The following is a 21,842-nucleotide window of genomic DNA, read 5'->3' on the forward strand; positions in this document are numbered from 1 at the left end:
TTAATCTGCTGGAAGGAAAATTGTGATTTTGGCCATGTAGAAGCCAAAGAAGTGATGTTTTTTTTTTGTTGTTTTTTTTTTTAGATGGAGACATATATATTGTAGAACTGGAAAAAAAAAAAATGCAGAATGAGGAAGATGGAGAAACGAGACCTAAAGATGAAAAAAATCAGGATGAGAAGAAGGAAGGTAGCGAGGAAAGAGATCATGGATGAAAAATAACAATTTAAAGCATTTTACTCCCTACTTATTAGAAAGCAAAGTGTTCCCCTCTCTGATGTGACCTCCAAAGATCACCTGTAATCTGAGGAAACTTGGCAGTAGGTGTTGAGTTTTCCTATAGCACCACCGCAGGAGAAAATAAGCATTACACTGAGTCCTCCAAAGCAAGAGTTACTCTTTGTAACCACTCTCTACTTTGGCCAAGAGATGACCACTCTGAACAGAGGACCCTTTATATGGGAAAAAACTCATTTGACCCATAGAACTTTTCTCCTAGGTTTCTCTACAATAGAAGTTAATTTCATGGGACTATTCAATCACGTAAGCAAAACTTCATCATCTGCATTAACCTAGGCAACGATTTAGGTCATGAATGTCACCCAAGGCACGATGTGTCTACAGTCTTACAAGAATTCCGGAATTCTTCAAGACCCCAAACTTCTTTTTGACTCCATCGCTCTGAATATGGAGTGAAAAGAAAAAAAGACGAAGGGGGAAGAGACAGGTGTTTGGACTGTGGTTTCTGAAAACACTTCTTAACATATCTTCTTGGTCTGTTGGATTCCTCTACCTGCCACAAGACATTACTTCCACTGGTCTGTCAGGCAAGGCACGGGGGGACGTGCCTCAGGGTAACACAGCATCAGGGACCCTGCACCTGTGCATGGGAATTACTGTATCACTGCACAGTCTCACACTGAGGGCAGCCTCTAACCAGCCGGGGGGAGAGACAGGCGGGAGGAGAAATGGACTGATGAGAAAGAGGAGAGACGGAAAAGACTAGAAGAGAGAGAAGAAAAAAGTTACAAAGATGGAAAGAGGTAAGACGAGGTGTAAAGCAATCGTAGCGGAAATGTTAAGGTGGCCATACATCCTACATATGATTGCTCAACGGTAATTTCTCCGGCCACCTTATACACATGCATGCTTGGCTTGTCTGAGTGTGCATGCATCCTCAATGAGAAGAAGGGGAAAAAAAGGTTTGGACATATCGAAAAACCCAACATGCTCAATGCTTCTTTTCCCTGACATCTACTGTTGGGTAAGAGTCAAGCACATGAAATAGTCTGTGGATCCTGATGAAATTAGCAAGGTGGTCAGGCAATGTCCCTTAACCCCTTCCAGTCATAGCTATTTTTCCTTTTTACACATTCATCCTCCCTTTCCCCCCCAAAAAATATGCTGAAAAACATGAAAAAAATCCAAGTCTGCTGAACTGGGGGAAAAAAAACGCAATTTGGCAATTGTTTGTTTTAACGGCGTTCATCATGTGGTGAAATTTACCTGGTAACTTTATTCTTCAGGTCCGTATGATTGCGGCATTACCAAACGTGTATAGAGGTTTTTTTTTTGTTTTTTTTTTATGAAAAAATAAAATTCAGCTCATCACCATTTTCTGAGCATGCAACTTTTTTCCGTCAACTAATAGCTTGTGTTTTGCGTGACGGGCTGTAGATATAATTACCACCACTTTGTGGTACATATGATGTTTTTATGGCTTTTTGTTGCATTTTTTGGAGGTACAACTGAAAAGTGATTTTGGCATTTTTTTTTTTTTTGTTTTGCAGCATTTTCCATATGGGTCAATTTTCATTCAAAATTTTGCAAACGTGATATGTACCAAATATGTTTATATTTTTGTATTTATTAGCTGGAGAAAAAAATGATTGAAAAAAAAAAAAATATATATATATATATATAATGTACGTACACACACACACACACACACACACACACACACACACACACACACACACACACACACACACACACACACACACACACACACACACACACACATATATACACATGTGTGTGTGTGTGTATGTATGTATGTGTATATATATATATATATATATATATATATATATATATATATATATATATATACACATATATTTTATTTTTAAAGTTTTAGTCCACTTGGACTTGATTTATGCAATTGATTGCTTGTTCTATATACTGCAATAGCATTATCTATCTACAGTGGAGGAAATAAGTATTTAAGGGTAGGTTAATTTTAACATTGAAAATCACATTGTATAAATTATATACATGTATTTGCATTTTGCAGTGAGAAATAAGTATTTGTTCCCTCTGGCAAACAAGACTTAATACTTGGTGGCAAAACCCTTGTTGGCAAGCACAGCAGTCAGACATTTTTTGTACCTGATGATGCTGTTTGGGCACATGTCAGGAGGAATTTTGGTCCACTCCTCTTTGCAGATCATCTCTAAATCATTATGATTTTGAGGCTGTCGCTTGGCAACTCAGAGCTTCAACTCCCTCCATAAGTTTTCTATGGGATTAATGTCTGGAGACTGGCTAGGCCACTCCATGACCTTAATGTGCTTCTTTTTGAGCCACTCCTTTGTTGCCTTGGCTGTTTATTTAACCCCTTCATGACCCAGCCTATTTTGGCCTTAATGACCTTGCCGTTTTTTGCAATTCTGACCAGTGTCCCTTTATGAGGTAATAACTCAGGAACGCTTCAACGGATCCTAGCGATTCTGAGATTGTTTTTTCGTGACATATTGGGCTTTATGTTAGTGGTAAATTTAGGTTGATAATTTCTGAGTTTATTTGTGAAAAAAACGGAAATTTGGCGAAAATTTTGAAAATTTCGCAATTTTCACATTTTGAATTTTTATTCTGTTAAACCAGAGAGTTATGTGACACAAAATAGTTAATAAATAATGTTTCCCACATGTCTACTTTACATCAGCACAATTTTGGAAACAAATTTTTTTTTTGCTAGGAAGTTATAAGGGTTAAAATTTGACCAGTGATTTCTCATTTTTACAACAAAATTTACAAAACCATTTTTTTTAGGGACCACCTCACATTTGAAGTCATTTTGAGGGTTCTATATGGCTGAAAATATCCAAAAGTGACACCATTCTAAAAACTGCACCCCTCAAGGTGCTCAAAACCACATTCAAGAAGTTTATTAACCCTTCAGGTGTTTCACAGCAGCAGAAGCAACATGGAAGGAAAAAATGAACATTTAACTTTTTAGTCACAAAAATGATCTTTTAGCAACAATTTTTTTATTTTCCCAAGGGTAAAAGGAGAAACTGGACAACGGACGTTGTTGTCCAATTTGTCCTGAGTACGCTGATACCTCATATGTGGGGGTAAACCACTGTTTGGGCGCACGGCAGGGCTCGGAAGGGAAGGAGCGCCATTTGACTTTTTGAATGAAAAATTGGCTCCAATCTTTAGCGGACACCATGTCGCGTTTGGAGAGCCCCCGTGTGCCTAAACATTGGAGCTCCTCCACAAGTGACCCCATTTTGGAAACTAGACCCCCCAAGGAACTTATCTAGAAGCATAGTGAGCACTTTAAACCCCCAGGTGCTTCACAAATTGATCCATAAAAATGAAAAAGTACTTTTTTTTCACAAAGAAATTATTTTAGCCTCAATTTTTTCATTTTCACATGGGCAACAGGATAAAATGGATCCTAAATTTTGTTGGGCAATTTCTCCTGAGTACACCGATACCTCACATGTGGGGGTAAACCACTGTTTGGGCACATGGTAAGGCTCGGAAGGGAAGGAGCGCCATTTGACTTTTTGAATAAAAAATTATCTCCATCGTTAGCGGACACCATGTCGCATTTGGAAAGCCCCTGTGTGCCTAAACATTGGAGCTCCTCCACAAGTGACCCCATTTTGGAAACTAGACCCCCCAAGGAACTTATCTAGAGGCATAGTGAGCACTTTAAACCCTCAGGTGCTTCACAAATTGATCCGCAAAAAATGAAAAAGTACTTTTTTTTCACACAAAATTTCTTTTAGCCTCAATTCTTTCATTTTCACATGGGCAACAGGATAAAATGGATCCTAAAATTTGTTGGGCAATTTCTCCTGAGTACGCCGATGCCTCATATGTGGGGGTAAACCACTGTTTGGGTGCACGGCAAGACTCGGAAGGGAAGGAGCGCCATTTGACTTTTTGAATGGAAAATTAGCTCCAATCGTTAGCGGACACCATGTCGCGTTTGGAGAGCCCCTGTGTGCCTAAACATTGGAGCTCCCCCACTAGTGACCCCATTTTGTAAACTAGACCTCCCAAGGAACTAATCTAGATGTGTGGTGAGCACTTTGAACCCCCAAGTGCTTCACAGAAGTTTATACCGCAGAGCCGTTAAAATTAAAAAATAATTTTTCTTTCCTCAAAAATGATTTTTAGCCCAGAATTTTTTATTTTCCCAATGGTAACAGGAGAAATTGGACCCCAAATGTTGTTGTCCAGTTTGTCCTGAGTACTATGATACCCCATATGTGGGGGTATACCACTGTTTGGGCACAAGTCGGGGCTCGGAAGGGAGGTAGTGACGTTTTGAAATGCAGGCTTTGATGGAGTGGTCTGCGTGCATCACATTCAATTTCCAGAGCCCCTGATGTGCCTAAACAGTAGAAACCCCCACAAGTGACCCCATTGTGGAAACTAGACCCCCAAGGAACTTATCTAGATGTATAGTGAGCACTTTGAACCCCCAAGTGCTTCACAGAAGTTTGTAACGCAGAGCCGTGAAAATAAAAAATCATTTTTCATTCCTCTAAAATTGTTTTAGCAAGCAATGTTTTATTTTCGCAAGGGTAACAGGAGAAATTGGACCCCAACAATAGTTGCCCAGTTTGTCCTGAGTATGCTGGTACCCCATATGTGGGGGTAAACCACTGTTTGGGCACACGTCGGGGCTCGGAAGGGAGGGAGCACCATTTGACTTTTTGAACGCAAGATTGGCTGGAATCAATGGTGGCGCCACGTTGCGTTTGGAGACCCCTGATGTGCCTAAACAGTGGAAACCCCTAAATTCTAGCTCCAACACTAACCCCAACACACCCCTAACCCTAATCCCAACCCTAACCCCAACACACCCCTAACCCTAATCCCAACCCTAACCCCAACACACCCCTAACCCTAATCCCAACTCTAGCCATAACCCTAATCACAACCCAACCCCAACACACCCCTAACCCTAATCCCAACCCTAATCCCAACCCTAACCCCAAACCCTAACCACAACTTTAACCCCAACACACCCCTAACCATAACCCTAACCACAAGCCTATTCTTAATCCTATTTCCAACCCTAGCCCTAATTCCAACCCTAACTCTAATTCCAACCCTAACCCTAAGGCTATGTGCCCACGTTGCGGATTCGTGTGAGATTTTTCCGCACCATTTTTGAAAAATCCGCAGGTAAAAGGCACTGCGTTTTACCTGCGGATTTACTGCGGATTTCCAGTGTTTTTAATGCGGATTTCACCTGCGGATTCCTATTGAGGAACAGCTGTAAAACGTTGCGAAATCCGCGCAAAGAATTGACATGCTGCGGAAAATACAGCGCAGCATTTCCGCGCTGTATTTTCCGCACCATGGGCACAGCGGATTTGGTTTTCCATAGGTTTACATGGTACTGTAAACCTGATGGAACACTGCTATGAATCCGCAGCGGCCAATCCGCTGCGGATCCGCAGCCAAATCCGCACCGTGTGCACATAGCCTAATTCTAACGCTAACCTTAGTTCTAACCCTACCCCTAACCCTAGTTCTAACCCTAACCCTAGTTCTAACCCTAACCCTAGTTCTAACCCTAACCCTAGTTCTAACCCTAACCCTAGTTCTAACCCTAACCCTAGTTCTAACCCTAACCCTAGTTCTAACCCTAACCCTAGTTCTAACCCTAACCCTAGTTCTAACCCTAGTGGAAAAAAAAAAAAATTTCTTTATTTTATTATTGTCCCTACCTATGGGGGTGATAAAAGGGGGGGGTGATAAGTTTACCACAGTGATCAAAATGTACATGGAACGCATTTGCCGGCCGGCGGGCGTACTGTGCATGCGCCCGCCATTTTGGAAGATGGCGGCGCCCAGGGAGAAGACGGACCGACTTCGGGAGGCTCGGTAAGTATGAGGGGGTGGTGGGGGGGTGGATCGGAGCACGGGGGGGGGATCATTTTCATAGGTGAAATATTCAAATTGCTCTGATTGGCTGTTGCACTTTCAACAGCCAATCAGAGCAATCGTAGCCACGTGGGGGCAAAGCCACCCCCCATGGGCTGAAGTACAACTCCCCCTCTCTCTGCAGATCGGGTGAAATAGGAGTTAACCCTTTCACCCGATCTGCAGCGACGCCATCATTCCATGACGCCACATAGGCGTCATGGGTCGGATTGGCACGGGTTTTCATGACGCCTACGTGGCGTCATGGGTCGGGAAGGGGTTAAAGTCTTTGTCTTGCTGGAAGACCCAGCCATGAACCATTTTTAATGTCCTGGCGGTGGGAAGGAGGTTGTCACTCAGGATTTTACGGTATGTGGCTCAATCCATTCTCCCATTGATGCAGTGAAGTAGTCGTGTGCCCTTAACAGAGAAATACTCCCAAAACATGTTTCCACCTCCATGCTTGACAGTGGGGATGGTGTTCTTTGAGTCATAGGCAGCATTTCTCTTCCTCCATACACGACGAGTTGAATTAAAGCCTGAGACCTCAATGTTTGTCTCATCTGACCACAACACCTTCTCCCAATCACTCACAGAATCATCCAGGTGTTCATTGGCAAACTTCAGACAGGCCTGCACATGTGCCTTCTTGAGCAGAGGGACCTTGCGGGCACTGCAGGATTTTAAACCTTTACGGTGTAACCTGTTACCAATGGTTTTCTTGGTGACTGTGGTCCCAGCTGCCTTGAGTTCATTAGCAAGCTCCCCCGTGTAGTATTAGGCTGATCTCTCACCTTCCTGATGATCAAGGATACCCCACGAGGTGAGATTTTGCATGGTGCCCCAGATCGATGTCGATTGACAGTCATTTTGTATTTCTTCCATTTTCTTACAATTGCACCAACAGTTGTCTCCTTCTCACCCAGCGTCTTATGGTTTTGTATCCCATTCCAGCTTTATGCAGTTCAATGATCTTGTCCCTGACATCCTTATAAAGCTATTTGGTCTTGCCCGTGCTGTAGAGGTTAGAATCTGACTGATTAATTGGGTCTGTGGACAGGAGCCTTTTATAAAGGTGACAATGTAAGACAGCTGTCTTTAATGCAGGTAACGAGTTGATTAGGAGCCAGAACTGTTAATGGTTGGTAGGTGATCAAATACTTATTTCTCAGTGCAAAATGCAAATTTCTAGAATTTATACAATGTGATTTTCTGGATTTTATTTTTGATATTCTTTCTCTCAATGTTAAAATTACCTACCCTTAAAATTATGGACTGTTCATGTCAGTGGGCAAACTTACAAAATCAGCAAGGGATCAAATACTTATTTCCCCCACTGTATCAATCTTTATCTATTATCTATCATCTATCTTATCTCTCTATTATCCCTTTATTTTCTATCATCTATCTATTATCGATCCTCTATCTAACATCCATCTATTTGTCTGAAAGGATTTCAACTTCTTTCTATCTATCCCTCGTCCTAGAAAAAGTAATAAACCCCACATGGGCCTCCTGACCTCAGATTTCTTCTGCATCTTCCCCATTAGTAGCGCTGTACTCCCTCAGTCCTATAGACAATGAATGATGTAATATTGCACATGCTTGACCGCTGCACTATTTATTTGGGGACCTCCTCTGGTGGGGGTCCCTGCCATTATGCATTTATCACCTATTCTGAATTCGATGGTCACCCCCCATATAAGTTGAGCATAGACATGAGATATTTATCTGGAGACCACTGGCAGATCCGGCCTCACATGATGAGATCTGCTGAAATCTGACCTTTATGGTGGTCATACACTCTAGATGTAAGGGGCTTGTTGGGTGTCCTCTCAGCTCCTGTGAGATTATCCTTGTTAGCATATGGGTTAATTATAAATTATAAGGACAAACCAACGGCAAGATGACTATAAGCTAAGCGGATTGGGCTGGGAGTCTCGGAGCAGCCGGGTTGGAGGGTTGTGTTGGTGCACACAGATTGCACCCCGGGGGATGGCACGGATGTTGGTGGGGGAGGACATGCCCACTTCCCGCAGCAGCTGCTGGTGAGAGAGCCTGGTACAGACCCATTTTTCATATTCCACAGTTCAATGCTACAGGCTGCTCCCAACCACAACCAAATGGTGCAGCCTCCTGTGTATGGGACCCCCGAGGGCCAGATGAAGACCCCGGGGGAGCACAGACTGCTGGTTACATCTTGAGCACCAACAGAGAACATTGCTAACCCTCTCCCTGCCGGTAATTGCTAATCATGGTATCCAGGGCACAGGAGCCTTCTGTGCAGGAATCTATCCAGTATACTGCGCCCCCCAATGAGCCCTGGAAATGATCAATTTCACACAACCCCATGGTAGATAAATCTCACTCAGAATAACTATAAATGTAGGAGTAGGAAATTGTCACATACAAGGTGGAGCCTCCGGTAATCTACAGATCGGGTCTCAACCGTAAAACTCGTCCACGGGCCCTACAGATACTCTGAGAGATAAATGGACTTTCGTCAATAATTTATGTATCGTTACATATATCTATCTATCAATTATCTATCCATCTATTATCCAACTATCATCTATCTATCTATCCATTCATCGTTCCATATATCTATCTATTATCTATCTAATATCTATTTATCATCTATTACCTATCTGTTATCTAATATCTATCTATTATCTACAACAAATAATGGCAGCACTCCAGATATGAGATGGTGAAAAAAAAAAACTGTGGCGTTTATTCGCCCGTGTGCACACATACATAGTGGAAAAAAAACCCTCGGGTCGTTATTCACCTATCTCACTTCTGGAGGCTGCCATTTTTTGCTGTATGTATATGAAGGATACTGGGTCGGTCCCCTGAGTCTTGCACCCGTTTTCTATATCCGTTTTGTATAATTCTTTCTTTCTTTCTTTCTTTCTTTCTTTCTTTCTTTCTTTCTTTCTTTCTTTCTTTCTTTCTTTCTTTCTTTCTTTCTTTCTTTCTTTCTCTCTCTCAATGTCGGACACAGTCTGATATATTGGAATTGTCTTGATCTTTGGAGTGGGGGAGTTTGAACGTTGAAGAATTGGGGGATTTGACTAAATCCCATCAGAGGTCTCAGATTTGACCAGGATAATGCCATCTCCCTGTACAGATCCATCCTTGTCTGTCTATGTCCCATCCACCACCAACAGGGGACAAGGTTGGGTCTCCATCACCCAGCCTACCATGGTATGGCAGGTGCTCTGGGGCCGTGCAGCTTATAGTCTTTGAGGTGAGATATTTCCACCGAGATCTAACGATAGGAGAGGCAAGACGTAAGAACTTGTACCCTCATCCTACAAAATAAGTCACTTTGCAGCACAGTTGTCCACTGTCACCACGCCGGACCCTCGTGTGCTGTATGCAATGTCTCGCAGCCTCCTATCCCTCTAACATTAATATATATATATGGCCGGTCAGGGGCCCAAATACATTACATTACATAAAATAAGAACAACGGTAACGATGATCACCTTGTGTGAACAAGCAGCAAAAGCTGTGCAGACACAGAAATATCTATGGACAGAACAATGTTATCATCAGGTCTTTATTGTGCAAAACCATCCAACCATAGAAAAAATAACTAGAAATTGTCCAGAATTATGATTACTTCATATCTAGGATAGAAGAATGACCGTATTATAAGGATAGAAGATTCCTGGTATCATTGGGAATATTTATTAGCATATATTATCGGATTGTGTCATAATAGTGCACCCAGATATGAGAGCATTATAATAATTATATCTATCATCTATTATCTATCTATCTATATATCGTTCTATCATCTGTCTATTATCTATAATCTATGATCTATCTGTCTATCTATTATCTATCTATCTCTATTATCTATCTGTCATCTATCTATTATCTATATCATCTATCTATCTATCTGTCTATCTATTATCTATCTATCTATACATCTATCATCTGTCTTATCTATCTATTATCTGTCTATTGTCTATCATCTATTATCTATCTCATATCTATTATTCTACAGTATCTATCTTCCATATCAATCTCCGTTGTCTGTCCGTCCGTCTATTCACTTAACTATTTGCTGTCTGTCTATTTATGGCTTCCATGTCTATCTATTATCTATCAATTATCTAAGTATTTAAATGATTAATTGTTTATGCAATAAAATATCTGATTGATCAGAACTGGCTATTTAATTATTTTATTATCAGCTATATTCCCCATTTCAGTCCTACATTAGACAATACCATTTAGCTCTATACAGTAGTTCTCATCGGTGTCCCATGAAAACCTCATACCCCTCCCATCTGCACATCCTCCACGTACAATGAGGTTGTCCAATCTGATTTTGACGTGTGTGGACTACAAGTTCCAATCAATACAAAACAGAAGTTTTAAGAGCAATAAATGATCCATCAGCTTCAGAAATTACAGTCACTGGTCTACATGTAACACATTTGAATGTTAAATCACATCGTCATGTTTCACAATCTGATGACAATCTAAGTGTTCTTCTATCCAAAGCGGCAATCCGGCAGAGACCAGTGACGTGTCCGCTGTGCCTCATACAATATATGACAAAAAGAGCCGGACACATTCAGCTAATTTATTATGGTTTCTACTTTTCCAATAAGAGAAAGATTGTCCGGAAATATTTGTTTGATCTTTTATAAATATAAATGAGTAAAAAATGTTCCACCTTCTATCTACCCAAGTTCTTGCTCTTTTTTCTGTCTTTTTCTTTTTTTGCTTTCTATGCTATTATCTATCTTTCTTTCTCTCTGTATGTACCGTATGTATGTACAGTATATGTGTATGTGTGTTTATATACATATATATATATATATATATATATATATATATATATCTTCCTTATATTGTTCTTTCTTTCTCATTTCATATCTTGTTTTACATTATCTATTAAACTATCTACATCTATATAATATTTCTTCTTTAGTTTGTTCTTTCTTGTTCATTATCTCTTTATTTATTGATCCATCTATGTACAATACAGTAGCTATCTATTTTTTAAGTTTTCTTTTTCTTTCTTTCGATCTCATCTTCTTTATTTGATTTCTTTAATTCATTCTTCATTTTATCTTTTTTACCTTCTTTCTTTCTCTCTTTATTTTTTGTTTTAAATTATTTTTCTTTTCTCTGTATATGTTTCTAGTTTTAGATTGCTCTTTTTTTATATTATTTATCTTTTGATCTGTCTATTTTCTTAGTTTTATTCTTTCACTCATCATATAACTTTATCTATTGATCTATCTAATAGAATTACAAGTATTACCTGCTGTCACGGTTCATGATACATTTATACAGAACATTTTGAGAACTGTAATAAAATGTAGGATTATTTCTTTAAGTTTCCGATATGAGCATGCAGAAACTATGCCATACATACGGTATATGTTATCTATGATATATTCTATTAATATTCCAGATATTTTCTCAGAATAACATTTTTAGAGATTGAGCGATATTCTAAGTACTTACAGTGCTGGAAGTGTCCACAGTTCAGTCCTTCCCTGGCTCCTCTCCCTGTGCTCTTTTTTTTTCAGTATAGGAAGATGCTGCGGAGAAGTGCGGACCTCCCTCTGTGCTGCTGGTTGGCCAAATCCAACCCCACTCACTACCTATAAGAGGAGACTCCTGTTTCCCCCTATATACTACAGCACTGACAATAGGAACTAGAAATCGATCTAATCTCCATGATATGTGCTGTAGGATACAATGCATTGTTCTGTTATCTGCCATTCGGATTATAATGGTCTTTACGAAATAACCCTGCCTCAGTGACCACCACTTTACCACATAAAGCTTTAGGCAGGTGTGGTAAAAGTTCTGCACAGTAAAAATGCCTTAATAAAATATTAATATCTTATTTTTATCCATTAACAAAATGGAGAAAATCAAAATCCCATCAAAATTCAGTGATCTTACTTTGCCGTCCTCAGTTCTTTTAGGTACTTTTCAGTCCAGCGCACCTGCTGCCATTTTTCTGAACTCCAGTTCCTATGTTTCCGTGCACAGTTGAGTTGCTTTCTAGTGTTCCTTGTCGACGATATGGGTTTGAGATACAATTCTTCCATGAAGACCACTTCTGGCCAAACTTCTCAGTAGATGGCTGTAGCTGGGTCCCACTGGTTGCTGGCCGTTCTGGGTTGATGACACTGCTGGGCATCTTCCGAATTTGAAGGACTGTAATCCTGGTGTTTGTCATCTGCTGCACTAAGTTTCCTTGGCCGACTACATCTGCCATCCTCAACGTTGCCCATTTCTTGGTGTCCTCAATGCTGAGAAATACAAGCAGATACTCATCCATCATGTATACCATGAGGTACGCTCCAAAGTTATTCTGCAGCAGAAAAAAAGAACAACCTCAAACATCCAGCCAATGTCATTAAGAATTATCTTCAGCATAAAATAGATCAAAGAGTCCTGGAAGAGATGACATGGCTCCCTCGTATCCCTGATCTCACATCATCAAGTCTGGGATCACATGAAGACACGGAAGGATCCGCACACGCCTCATACACAGAAGATCTGGGATCAGTTCTCCAAGATGTTTAGAACATCCTCCCTTCGAGATCCTCCAAAGATTCTGTGCAAGTACCCAGAAGAACTGATGAAGGCAAAAAGTGGTCATCAAATATTGATGGAATTTAGATTTCTCCTTAATTCATTCACTTTACATTTTGTTAATTGATAAAAAATAAACTAACACTTTTATGTATGAAAACATTTTTATTGTAAAGCCAACGAAATAAGCCAGAGCATAAGTGAGTTCGACTGACACAAGGTTAACCCTAACCCTTTTAGTAGTAGAGACAGAATAGGACCATCCCGAGTATGGTCACCTTGTTGTGGTGGGATGGCGCTTACACCTTTTTTTTAATCAAAATAGTGATAACGAAGTCCACTATCTTATTTACATGTTCACTTATTACAGGGTGTATGTTCATTTTGTTCCTTTCTTGGGTTTTGAATATTCTTACTGCGCAGCAATCTTTCCACACCTGCCTAAAACTTTTGCTCATTACTGTGTCTTTAGTGCTGAGATACGTCGTATGTAAGAGATGACGCATAATCTGCAAAAAATCCCTATATACTACTCATGGTAAAATCCTAACCATAGTTTAGCCCAGTGACTTCAAACCTACCCAAATGGGCAGCTGTGGCCCCGATACTTCTCCGAGACCTTATTCCGTCCCCCAACACTTATAAGTAAATCAGCATATTCTATAGAACTACTAAGATGACATTGATGTAAATGAAGCTGAGAGGCACAAGATAATGAAGAGGTTCCAGGTCGGGAATCGTTTACGTTCCGTCTGCGACATGAAAACCAAGTCCCTTTTCCCATCCTATTTGCCACCTACCTGCTGACGCTCCTCCGGCAGACTTGCTGACCTATTTTTCTCTAGGTATTGTTCTGTTAGGCCAGTCACCTAAAATTATGTGTTTTTACAGCATTCCACTTCTCCATGACCGGCAGCTGGAGCGGAACGGAAAAGAAAATCCCTGTTTATAAAATATTATATCTGAGTTGTAATCATTTACTCGGCTGACATATATAACTCTTTAACTTTTGCTTAGGGGCTTTTCAAAGAAAATAACTTTGTCCTTGTGCTTATCTGACTGTACAGTAGGGGGCAGCCCGGAGGGGGGCATCTTTGATTATGTATTATTCCGCATTTTACCTCTTAAGGGGGTGGGGGCATATTTTCCTTTTTAGTAAGGAATGATTAAAATCAATAAGGGAGTGAATGTTCTTTAATTCTTTATAGGGTTTATAAATATTTGTAACCCACTATTTTATTGCTGCATTGCATATAGTGTCCAGAAAAAATGCAATTTTACAAATAGTTTTGATTAAAAATGTTCTACCGTTTTATGTATACAGGTCCTATGGAAATCTATGTGTCACTATAGTTACGGCCCCAAAAAAAAAAACGACTCTGTAATTTATCCTTCAGACAGGGCTTATTCCCTTTCTTAGTTTTCTATTGTTTTTGGTTTGGAAGAAAAAGAGGTAGAGGGAATGGAGCAATAGTTAACTGCAGGATCAGACTACATAGAGTTTGTTTGTAGTCTGTATCCATGGAGACAGATATATCTAGAGAAAAAGGGTGGGAGATTTTAGGAATTGATCCTGCGGTCAGGAATTATTCCCTCATCTAATTTTCTATTGTTTTTAGGTTAGCAAGAAGAGGAAGCAGCGAGAATGGAGCAACAGTTAACAGCAGGATCAGACTACACAGAGTTTTTGTAGTCTGTAACCATGGAGTCACATAGGTTTGTTTAAGAGCTGTATACACAAAATGTTGAGTAATTTTAAAAATTGACAAGTATTCAAGATTTACTCTTTTTTTTCCAGTTTTCGATTGTCTGTATGTTATCAAAAAGAAGAGGCAGAGGGAATAGAGAAACAGACTGAATACACCACACAGTAACACATAGGTTTGCAGAAGCTCTGTATACACTTAAAGGGAACCTATCACCCCGTTTTTTAAAGATTAGATAAAAATAGTGTGAAATAGGGGCAGAGCTGGGCTTTACATTAGTGCCTTTTTGTTGCCTTTATTCCCCCGTTAAGCTGCCGAAATACCTGTGTGAAGTGGCCGTTTTGTCCTGTCACTCAAGTTGGTCAGGTCGGATGGGCGTGGTTACAGCGCTTTTTTTCCCTCAGAAACCTGCTCATCATTACGTTGGTGGCGTAGTGGTGTGCGCATGTCCAAAGCGAAGATCCACTGCCCAGGAGATTCAAAACAGCGCGGTCTTCGCTATTCGCCGTTTACCGGTGGGCGCGGCCATCTTTCCTGTGGCCGCGCGTGCGCAGATGGAGCGCTCTGCTGCCCGGGCTTCAGGAAAATGGCCGCCGCAATCTCCATCTGCGCACGCGCGGCCACAGGAAAGATGGCCGCGCCCACCGGTAAACGGCGAATAGCGAAGACCGCGCTGTTTTGAATCTCCAGGGCAGTGGATCTTCGCTTTGGACATGCGCACACCACTACGCCACCAACGTAATGATGAGCAGGTTTCTGAGGGAAAAAAAGCGCTGTAACCACGCCCATCCGACCTGACCAACTTGAGTGACAGGACAAAACGGCCACTTCACACAGGTATTTCGGCAGCTTAACGGGGGAATAAAGGCAACAAAAAGGCACTAATGTAAAGCCCAGCTCTGCCCCTATTTCACACTATTTTTATCTAATCTTTAAAAAACGGGGTGATAGGTTCCCTTTAATAATTGGAGATTTTATGAATTAGTCGTGCAGTCAGAATGTATTCTCTTGTCTATTCTTTTGTTGCCTGTAGGTTAGCAAGAAGAAATAGAGGGAATGAAGCAATAGTTATCTGCAGGATCAGACTACAGGTTTGTTTGTAGTCTGTAACCATGGAGACACCCAGGTCTACAGAAGAGCTGTATATACAGTACGAAACAGTAAGCAATTTGGTATAGGTTTAAATAACACCTGAATGCATGTAACAATGAAGATTTTGTTAATTAATCCTGCAGTCTGGGTTACTTCTCTTGTCTGCTCTTCTATTGTCTGTAGGGTAGGAAGAAGAAGTAGTAGAGGGAATGGAGCAATCGCTGACTGCAGGATCAGACTACAGGTTTGTTTGTAGTCTGTAACCATGGAGACACCCAGGTCTACAGAAGAGCTGTATATACGAAACGGTAAGCAATTTGAATATTTTTTATGCTCTGCTGTATATGTGGTATATCTATAAAGTATTTGGATAAACACGTCAGAAACTTCTTACTGACAAACCAAGGGGCCAGTAATAAATGAGTCAATATTGTCAAATTTTTGATCACACCTGATAGCAGCAGTGTGTCCCCCAGGCTCCTATTCATTGGATTGATGGCTATCTGTTTGCCTTAGGATGGACCATCTTTATTTGATTCTTGAAGGTGTGACTCCCGGGAACTCTGGAGATCAGCAGCACCATGTCCTCTTCATGCTAGACACAGGACCAGCGCCATATATGATTGTGGCAGAGCCTGGTACTGCAGCATAGTCTTATTATCTGGAAGACAGCTGGCTGCAGTACTTGACGTAGCCACAACTGTGTGTATGGCGCTGTAACATCAAGACACTTTACTTTGAACTTGGATAATGGGGAGGATGATCTGTAGATATGGATGAATGAGAATAACCAGTTCCGCACAGTTCTCAGCAGTCCAGGTCATAAACCTTCATGCTCCAGGCTCCCGGGGGTCCGCTCTCCCTCCATTTCTGTAATGGTTTTGATAATATGATAAGTGAACCTGTTGTAGGCGGGTTCCCTGACCGGACTGATAGCTCCCGCTGTGCTTCGAGTTGCATGGATCTAACATACCCAATAACCATAGACTGGAAAATCTATACAATGTGCAGTATGCAATGCAGACGGATATGTGAGCTGTGTGCAAGGCATATGCCCAGAACTTACAGGGGTTATACCGTTATTCCATTAATCATTTTAATATACAGTATATATTAAAGCACGTCAAATACACAGAAAATAGCCACACTCAAGTCTTGGAAATGTGAAGATTTTTCTTTTGTTTTTATTCAAGTGTACAGGCACCATCAAGTGATTTTTACATAGATAACAAGTGGTTGCGGACCATAAGGTAGGGTGACGTTTCGACCTGGCACGGTCTTTTTCAAACCCCACTTGAGTAAAGGCCCCGTCACACATAGCGATTTACCAACGATCACGACCAGCGATACGACCTGGCCATGATCGTTGGTAAGTCGCTGTGTGGTCGCTGGGGAGCTGTCACACAGACCGCTCTCTCCAGCGACCAACGATCAGGGGAACGACTTCGGCATCGTTGAAACTGTCTTCAACAATGCCGAAGTCCCCCTGCAGCACCCGGGTAACCAGGGTAAACATCGGGTTACTAAGCGCAGGGCCGCGCTTAGTAACCCGATGTTTACCCTGTTACCAAAAAAAACAAACACTACATACTCACCATCTGATGTCCGTCAGGTCCCTTGCCGTCTGCTTCCTGCTCTGACTGAGCGCCGCCGTACAGTGAGAGCAGAGCGCAGCGGTGACGTCACCGCTGTGCTGTACTTTCACTTTCACTTTGCGGCGCTCAGTCAGTGTGGGAAGCAGACGGCAAGGGACCTGACGGACATCAGATGGTGAGTATGTACGGTTTGTTTTTTTTGGTAACCAGGGTAAACATCGGGTTACTAAGCGCGGCCCTGCGCTTAGTAACCCGATGTTTACCCTGGTTACCAGTGAAGACATCGCTGGATCGGTGTCACACACACCGATTCAGCGATGTCAGCGGGACCTCAATGACCAAAAAACGGCCCAGGCCATTCCGACACGACCAGCGATCTCGCAGCAGGGGCCTGATCGCTGGTACGTGTCACACATAGCGAGATCGCTACTGAGGTCGCTGTTGCGTCACAAAACTTGTGACGCAGCAGCGATCTCGCTATGTGTGACGGGGCCTTAAGAGAAATGGTATAGAAGGAGAGGAAAATAGGAGGAGAGTCCCCAAGGACAGCTCACGGTAGACTCCAGGAGTAAGGTGTCCGTCTTATTGGTGGAGGCACAAAAGAAAAATCTTCACATTTCCAAGACTTGAGTGCAGCTATTTTCTGTGTATTTGACGTTGGATGTCTAGCCAGCACCTTCTTCATTGAACTCTACAGTGTGCCCATTATATTTTCTTCTATATTAAAGCACGGGCAGCATGGTGGCTCAGTGGTTAGCAAATCAAATCCCACCAAGGACAACATCTGCAAGGAGTTTGTATGTTCTCCCCGTGTTTGTGTGGGTTTCCTCCCACACTCCAAAGACATACTGATAGGGAATTTAGATTGTGAGCCCCATTGGGGACAGTGATGATAATGTGTGCAAACTGTAAAGCGCTGTGGAACATGTTGGCGCTATATAAATAAGGAGATCATATATGTAAATATATAGACTAGATGGTGGCCCGATTCTAACGCATCGGGTATTCTAGAATATGTATGTAGTTTATTTATGAAGTTTTCAGAATAATGCAATTTATACACAGGATTCGGCCTGCCAAGCGCGACCAATTAGCGAAGCGTGGTTCAAATTCCGTGCCAGTCCGCAGCCGGACTGCGCCTGTCGCTGGTCACGCCTGGCCGGCCGCGAACAATCAATCAGTGAAGCCAGGGCCTCCTCCAGGTTTTTGAGGGCCCCGGGTGAAAGAGTCTCAATGGGCCCCCATCTTTAACACATGCCACGATTCATGATGCACAGATACAGCAGAGAAATATAGCACAGCCACGTAGCATATAACACAGCCCACGTACCATATAACACAGCCATGTAGCACATAGCACAGCCAGGTAGCATATAGCACAGGCCACGTAGTATATAACACAGCCCACATAGCATATAGCACAGCCCACATAGCATATAGCACAGCCCACGTAGCACATAGCACAGCCACGTAGCATATAGCACAGCCACGTAGTATATAAAAGTCCACGTAGCATATAACACAGCCCACGTAGTATATTGCACAGCCATGTAGTATATAGCACAGCCCACAGAGTGTATAACACAGCCCACGTAGTATATAACACAGGCCACATAGTATATAACACAGCCACGTAGCATATAGCACAGGCACGTAGCATATAGCACAGCCACGTAGCATATAGCACAGCCACGTAGCATATAGCACAGGCCACGTAGTATATAACAGCCCACGTAGGATATAGCACAGCCCACATAGGATATAGCACAGCCCATGCAGTGTATAACACAGCCCACTTACTATATAGCACAGCCACGTAGCATATAGCACAGGCCACGTAGTATATAACACAGCCCGCGTAGCATATAGCACAGCCCACGTAGCATATAGCACAGCCACGTAACATATAGCACAGGCCACGTAGTATATAACACAGCCCACATAGCATATAGCACAGCCCACATAGGATATAGCACAGCCCATGCAGTGTATAACACAGCCCACGTAGTATATAGCACAGCCACATAGCATATAGCACAGGCCACGTAGCATATAGCACAGCCCACGTAGCATATAGCACAGCCCACGTAGCATATAACACAGCCACGTAGTATATAGCATAGCCATGTAGTATATAGCATAGTCATGTAGTATATAGCACAGCCACGTAATGTATATACCACAGCCACGTAGTGTATATACCACAGCCACGTAGTATATAGCACAGCCCACGCAGTATATAACACAGCCCACGCAGTATATAACACAGCCCACGCAGTATATAACACAGCCCATGCAGTATATAACACAGCCCACGTAGTATATAGCAGTGTGGGCACCATATCCCTGTTAAAAAAATAAATAAATAAAATAAAAAATAGTTATATACCAACCTTCTGGCGGCCCCCGGATCCAGGCCAGGCGTTTAGCGATGCTCCTCGCGACGCTTCGGTCCCAAGAATGCATTGCCATCTCGCGAGATGATGACGTAGTGGTCTCGCGAGACCGCTACGTCATCCTCTCGCGAGACCGCAATGCATGGACCGGAGCGTCGCGAGGAGCGGGAAAGGTGCCGGAAGGTGAGTATATAATGATTCTTTTTTTAATTTTTAACATTAGATCTTTTTACTATTGATGCTGCATAGGCAGCCATTAACCCTGTGTGAGCGCTGACTGGAGGGTAGTATGGAGGGGGCACTGACGGAGAGTAGGAATGGCGAATTCGCCTGCCGGCCGCGACCAATCAAGTCTGGATTTCTGTTACAGACAGACAGAAAGACAGACAGACGAAAGTGACCCTTATAGTTATTATATATATCTATCTATATAATCGTCTATTAGTAAGTAATTTACAGTGTTTCTTTTTCACAGCTTTTGTCGTGTTGTCACACCTGAGGTGGATCCGCAAAGCCCCCCATGCGTATAAGCAGTTTTTGAGGACACAGACAGGGGTGGAGAAACTGGCTGTAGAGGATATGCCAAACTTGTCTAGTAGAGCTGGAACAGTGATGATAGATTTAGCAAACCTTGAGCAGAGAAGATTGATGAAGCAGAGCTAGAACAGTGATGACTGATGTAGAAGAGCTGGAACAGTGATGACTGATGTATAAGAGCTGGAACAGTGATGAAAGATATAAAAGGGCTGAAACAGTGATGACTGATGTAGAAGAGCTGGAACAGCGATGACTGATGTAGAAGAGCTGGAACAGCGATGACTGATGTAGAAGAGCTGGAACAGCGATGACTGATGTAGAAGAGCTGGAACAGCGATGACTGATGTAGAAGAGCTGGAACAGCGATGACTGATGTAGAAGAGCTGGAACAGTGATGACTGATATAGGAGAAGTGGAACAGTGATGACTGATGTAAAAGAGCTGGAACAGTGATGACATGTAGCAGAGCTGTTACAGAAATGGCATGTACCAGAGATGAAACAGAAATGACAGCTGTAGCAGAGCTGGAACAGTGATGAGTGATGTGGAAGAGCTGGAACAGCATAGACTGATGTAGCAGAGCTGGTAAAGTGTTTACTGATGTAGCAGAGTTATAGCAGTAGTATCTTATGTAGAGGTGCTGGAACAGCGATAGCCAGAATAGTAGACTTCTTTCTCAGCTCCTCCGTGTACTGCAGATACTCTGCTCCTGTCCTGACAAGCAGGACAGAAAACTGTTTCTGTTGTCTGCCCCACAGTGCACAGAGGATGACTATGAAGTAACCTGTGAGAATGATCACGTGACCCACCAGCACTCATTTCATTGGACGGATGTGTACATTGTTATACACTGTGGACACCAGATGGCGCTAGACTGTGTATTTAATGCTATGTGCACACCTTGAGTATTTTGTGTGCAGAATTTTCAGATTATTTTCTGCCCCAAATCTGCAAGTCAAAAAAAACCGCAACGTGACACTTCAGAGTTCTCATTCACTTTTCTGGCATCAGGTTTTGTTAACAAATCCATTCGACAAAAAATGCAACGTGTGCAAATGGCCCAAATGTTATTACTATTAACTGGATGATTTTATTAACAGCAAGTAAATGGCAATCTTTATTAATTTGTTATACTCTGTACAATAAATGTGATGTTTAATCGTGAGACGACCCCTTGTACTCTAAAGTGCCCCGCTGGTGACTGTGTATGGCAAAACAGCGCAAAACAATCCAGCAAGGGAAAATAAAATAAAAATTAACGATCCGAGACGACAAGGTCAAGTGATTAACAAATGTCTTATGAGTCTGACATCAACCCAAATAGTGATACTGACAGTAATGTCCAACGTGACTATTTACCCTGAACCCGATTGTGCGGAGATTGGGGCGGGGGGCTGTAATAATAAATACCGTATAATAAATATAAATATAATGAAGGTCACTCAAAAAAGTATTCCATATAAGGAATATATATCATGTACATTAAAAAAAAAATTTTAAAAAAATACAGCAATAAATGCCAGCGTAAAAATGAAGTATGGAGTTGATATTTGGAATCGTTCTTCCTTTAGGGGACCGTTTGTGGCACAGTTATTAGAGTACAGTATGGCAGTATTATTTTGATTTTACACTGTATAGGGGTTTGTGCGGTTTTCTATCATCTGTGTGAAATTGTTAAGTACCGTACCATTTTTTTTTTTAGATTATTATTTGGGGTTATTAACATCATTATTTTGCGGTATTGTTTTAAT

General features: G+C 41.9%; 1 long non-coding RNA gene across 1 annotated transcript; it reads left to right on the forward strand.

Moving 5' to 3' along the window:
• The first annotated feature begins 121 nt into the window (after nucleotides 1–121).
• LOC143785585 (uncharacterized) lies at nucleotides 122–21,257 on the forward strand. Its single transcript, XR_013218022.1, has 6 exons — nucleotides 122–1,043; nucleotides 14,385–14,481; nucleotides 14,564–14,646; nucleotides 15,505–15,631; nucleotides 15,747–15,871; nucleotides 20,030–21,257. It is a non-coding gene; the product is annotated as an uncharacterized LOC143785585 (long non-coding RNA).
• The last annotated feature ends 585 nt before the right edge of the window (nucleotides 21,258–21,842 follow it).

The sequence above is a fragment of the Ranitomeya variabilis genome, chromosome 7, assembly GCF_051348905.1.
Source record: "Ranitomeya variabilis isolate aRanVar5 chromosome 7, aRanVar5.hap1, whole genome shotgun sequence".
NCBI lineage: Eukaryota > Metazoa > Chordata > Amphibia > Anura > Dendrobatidae > Ranitomeya > Ranitomeya variabilis.